The sequence below is a fragment of the Perognathus longimembris genome, chromosome 17 (assembly GCF_023159225.1).
Source record: "Perognathus longimembris pacificus isolate PPM17 chromosome 17, ASM2315922v1, whole genome shotgun sequence".
In the NCBI taxonomy this organism is placed as follows: domain Eukaryota; kingdom Metazoa; phylum Chordata; class Mammalia; order Rodentia; family Heteromyidae; genus Perognathus; species Perognathus longimembris.
In genome coordinates this window covers 19,747,294-19,752,315 of record NC_063177.1, presented here as the reverse complement: position 1 = coordinate 19,752,315, position 5,022 = coordinate 19,747,294, and the positions used below count along the sequence as shown (strand labels likewise).

Genomic DNA, 5,022 nt, shown 5'->3' with positions numbered 1-5,022 from the left:
CTTTTTTGGGTCTTTTGAGCGGTGGCCTCCTAGCTCCCCTAGGGTGAAGGCCCTGTCCCCAGAGAGCCGACATGGAGGGATTGGGATCGGTGTCATCCAGTCCTCTTCACTTGAGCCTACTCCAGACTCCGGCCCTTGGCTCCTCTGCAAAGATGAACTGGAGGGAACTTCACCCCAACCTTTTAGATGTTTGATGGTCACTGTCATTTGAGGTCCCTCTGTCACCCAGGGCCTAAAAAAGTAGAAACAAACGTGAGAGTCAAAGAGCTCTCCTCCGAGCCCGGAGTTTGGCGGTGGCCCCAACTTTCCCCATTGCCAGATGATGTCCCAACGCTCAGGGTTCTTCCAGATTGACCCTCCAGGAGTTGAGGACAGGGGGGCTCGGGGGACGGCGGGTCCCCCGACCTGCCACCTCCACAATGGGTGGGCAGGTGGTGGCTTGGCGTCTTCCTGGAGGCAAAGCGGGGAGGCAGGCCCCCAGTTTCCGTCTTCCCCCACCACCAGGGCCGGGGGACAGGGGAAGCAGTCGAGGAAGCTGAAGGTGCTCGTGGTGGGGAGCGTGGGTGCCGGGCGGCGGGACTGTGAGCTGCGTTGGGGTGGCGCCGGCCGCCGGCGTTTCTTGGCTGCTCCCCTGGCTGGCCCTTTCGCCGGCGGCCGCTCAGACCCCCGGCGCAAACTCGGCGTGTCCAGGGCGAAGCCCTTCGCGATGAGACGATCGAAATGTTCCTGGCGCTGATCGCCGGGCGCGGCCGGAGCTGCGCTGGCCGTCGAGGGGCTAACGGCTTCGGCCTCCGGGGCCGCGGGAGGAAGGCTCCCATCGCCTTCGGCCTCCTGGCCCCGGCGGGGACGGCTCAGGAGCCTCCTCGGGAGCCGCGGGCCCGGTGGAAAGGCCCGCAGGTGGCGGCGGAGGCTGGAAACTGGGCTCCCGCGTCGGGCTGGCGACTGGATCGGGCTGGGGCTCGAGCCCCGGAGCTGGTCTAGGCGGAGAGGAGGCGGAGCTGGTCGAAGACTCCCGAGGGCTCCAGGGCTCCGGGCAGTGGCCGGGAGGTGCGCAGGAGCGGGAGCCGAAGTGCGGGAAACTGCCTCCGCCCTCTTCCTTTTCCTTGCCGCTCCAGCACACGGCAACGTCCACATCCTCGCCCACCGGGAGTTCCCCAAGGTGGTTCGGGGCATCCCGGGTCCAGCTGCCGGTGCACAGGGAGGCGCGAGGGCCCGGCTCCAGCGGGGCCCGTGGCTCCGGCTCCCCAGGAGCCGGGCCCAGGGCGGACGCCCGCGGTTTGGCGAGAGCGCAGAAGGCGAGGGCGCGCAGGCACAGCGGAGAGAACTCCTGGGTCCCCCGACGCGGCTTCCGGGCCATTGGGGAGCAGGGCCACCCTCGCGGGGACGCCGGCACTGCCAGGCAGGGCGGGGGGCACAGAGTCTCCATGGAGCAGCCTGGAAGGGTCCCCACTGAGGGAGTCCTGGTCCTGGCAGCGGGCTGCCCGAAGAGCCTCCAGGGTAGGGAACATCGCCCCCCCTCGACGGGGAGGTCTCGGCTCACGGGCGCCGCAGCGTTCCGGCTCCGTCTGCGATCTCGTCACGGGGCCCTCCGAGCGGCGGGACTCCTGGGTCCTTGGGAATCCGGGTGCGGTCACCGGCTCTTCCCGCCGCGGCGTTGGTGAAGCAGCCCTGGTGGGAGCCCTTCTCAAATCACCCAGAACATTGAGGCTTGGAAAACAAAGCGGCCGGCGATCACGGGAGGTGGGAAGGACTCGGGCACCCGGTACCCGGGCCCAGGCAGCGGGGAGGGCGCCTTCCACCCTCTCGGCTTCTTTCTTCCCCCCTGGCTCCCAGAGAACTCTTTACCGTTTCTTGGAGTGTGGTAATTTTCTGGTTCTTGTGGGCTGCATCATTGTCCAAGAGAGAGATTCTGGCTTCCGTATGGTCAATTCTTTGTGCTGAGGATTCAAGTGTGGAGTTTATGGATGTCAGAGAGCTATTTATGGTTGCCAGATCACCTCTGATCGTGGAAATTTCTTCCTTTAAAGAGTTGTATTTTAAATCTATTTTTTCATGCATTTCACTTCTCAAGATGTTAAGGTCTTCTTTAACGGAGGTTTGCATTGTATCCATTTTTGCTTCCATTTCTTTCTTGGCTTCCTGGAGGTCCTTCGAGTCTTCCACTCTGAACTCCTGGAATTGTTTTCTGATTTTGTTTGAGGCTTTCCATCATTTCTGCTAAAATAGCCTCAGTTGGGGCTGGGGATACAGCCTAGTGGCAAGAGTGCCTGCCTCGGATACACGAGGCCCTAGGTTCGATACCCCAGCACCACATATACAGAAAATGGCCAGAAGTGGCGCTGTGGCTCAAGTGGCAGAGTGCTAGCCTTGAGCGGGAAGAAGCCAGGGACAGTGCTCAGGCCCTGAGTCCAAGGCCCAGAACTGGCCAAAAAAAAAAAAATAGCCTCAGTTGTTTTTTTATTCTCCCTCTCCTCTTCGGTTGTGCTGCTTTTTGGAGCTGGCGAGTTGGCTTGCCCTTTGATGAAATTTGTTATATTTCTTTGTGATTTGCACATCTGGAGATCTGTGGGTGGTTTCCCTGGGTTGGCTTTGTGCTGGTTCCCGCTGGTCCGTCAGTGGGAGGCTTGCTTGTGTCCTGGTTCTGGGCTTGAGTTTGGCTGTTGAACCTTACTGCCCAATGGGTGAGTGTGACCTTCTCGATTGTTGCTGAGATGGTCACTCTCACTTGTGCCTGCTTGTGCGCTCCCGCGGAGGTTTGGGCAAGAGGTCCTCCTGCTGGAGGGCTAGCATGCTGGCCCACGCTGGCCCTCCAGGGGGCGGGTGCGTGTGCACGCTAGTGCTTCCTTTGGGGATGAGTTGCCCGAGTTGTTGGAGGGTGCTTGTGTCCTCTCGCAAATTTGTTGTGGGGGGCAGTACCCGTGGGCCCCTGAAGGATCAAGTGTCCGGGCGAGGGTTGGTGCGCGCAGATTCTCTGTGCCTCCGCTGTGGGGGGGGGGGGGCCTGTGTTCGGGCCGAGGTGACCCTGCTGTGCTGGTGTTGCTCACCAGCGAGCCTGGGGCTTCCAAAGCCTACCAGTCCCTGGGTCCCTGCTGGGGAGGGGGCGGGGCCGGTGCGGCCAGGTTCAGGCGGCTCTGCTGGGGCTTTGGGGGGGGGGGGGATGCCCTGGCGCTGCTCCAACTCTGTTAGCTCCCATGTCCTCCCAGAGGTCTTAGCGCCACCAGCTATGGAGCTGCTTTATTCCCTTGGGGTAGGGAGAGGGAGGGAGCTCTAGCTTCTTTGTAGGGTTTGGTTCTCTGCTAGAACTGGTCTCCTGTTTGGGGGGAGGGGTAATAGGGAACTTACTGGTCCTGGGTTGAGTGTGTGTTCCGCGCTGCTGTGGATTTTTTGGGGCTGTGGTGCTGGTGTGTGGTGATCGGTCCTTTGGTGGTGGCAGCCCCGGCTCTCCTCCTCCCCGTCTCACCTCGAGTTCCCCTGCTGCTTACGTCTGATCCCAGCCGTTCGGTCCCCGCACCTCCAGTCCTTCACCGCTGCCGTCTGTCTCGGCGGTCTGCACTCCATCTGGGGTCCGTGGAGCTCTTGCTGTCCGGACTCTGCGCTTCTGGCGTGACTTTTCAGCAGTCGGTTTGTTGGTGCTGGGTCCCCTTTCCTAGCCTGGCCCTGTTCAGGCCAGGGTCGGCAGGTGCGGGGGGGGGGGGTTACCCCGGAGATTTTCCGGCTCCGTGAAGATTATAGGCTCTTCTTTTTTTGTTCTTTTTCATTTCCCGTGTTTCTCTGTTGCTTCTGGTTGTTGGGTTTGCTGGATTCTTGATGGGGTGTTGGGTGCTGGAGTTCCCAGCTCACTATTCAGTTGGAGCGAGTTTGGGTGCCTCCCTATCGTGATGGCGCCATCTTCTCTCTCCTCTCTATATTTTAAAATGTCAAACTACAAGAAACTGGTCTCACGGGTGGGGGTGCAGCCCTCTAGCATGGAATCATCACCAGGGTTTAGAAGCTGTTATAATTTTAACACTAAAACGTACTATATTTATTAACTCAGGTTCTCAGGAGAGTCCTTACAATTACATCACCTCCATTCCCACTGATAGCCCTGTGCCCTTGAGAGTGAGACACAGGCAGGGTCCCAGGGACCTCCCTTTAGGTTCCCTTCTTAAAGGCTAGCCATCCTGGATTAGCAGTTCCATAAGCTCAAGTCTGTTCTCCTTCCTGGCTCCTGTAACTACATTCCTCTTCTCTCTAGCTGGTCTGGATTCTCTAAGTAAAATGTGTGCTCCAAGCAAACTTCTTCTGTTGATATTTGCCCTCTCTTACTTCTCTCCTTTTTCCTTCACCTCAAAAATCCCATAGCATACCCAAAACAAGCCTATCCTTTTCGCTTTTGGGACTCAGACATTAAACCATTCCTTTTCTCTTTCCTGAGCCTACTCACTTCAAAGTCTGTATTCTTTATTTCTTCCTCCAGGCAAACTCTTAGGAAACTGCAGAGTAAAAATTCTCCCTCTTACCTCTACCCTATCCCATAGCTCTATTCAATTGCCTCCTCTCCTTAGAAACCTATTCAGCCACCCCCTCCCTTAATTCTCTTTGCAGGCCTTGGAGACTGATGCCTAGGAAGAGACCAAGGCCACATGGGGTGTTTCTGCAACCCCCCACTCTTCCACCAAGTTTAAGTCTTCTTCTCTGTTCTAGGTGTTTAAATATCCAATTCATACACTAATGTGCCTCAGCATCAAAGCTGTTTTAAAGGTTTTCCATTCTTGTTATCAATGTTTAAGCATGGAGATTCTGTTAAATTCTGTTTGTTGTTTGCTAAATTTTAGTTTTGTCTTGTATTTTTTCTAGTATTGCCTGTTTATCTAAAAATGACCATGCAGTTCTATCATGTTGGGCAAATAATTTTGTCACTAGAATTCCAAAAAACTTAGTTCTCAGCCATTCCCTTCTAATTATGCCTCAATGTCCATTATTAGGAAGGGACTTGCTTTCTAGACTTAAAGTTTCCTTATATATACCTTCCCTAAAATC

General features: G+C 56.8%; 1 pseudogene; it reads right to left on the bottom strand.

Annotated features, from left to right (window-relative positions):
* Positions 1–334: 334 nt before the first annotated feature.
* LOC125365837 lies at positions 335–1,426 on the bottom strand (annotated as a pseudogene).
* Positions 1,427–5,022: the final 3,596 nt, after the last annotated feature.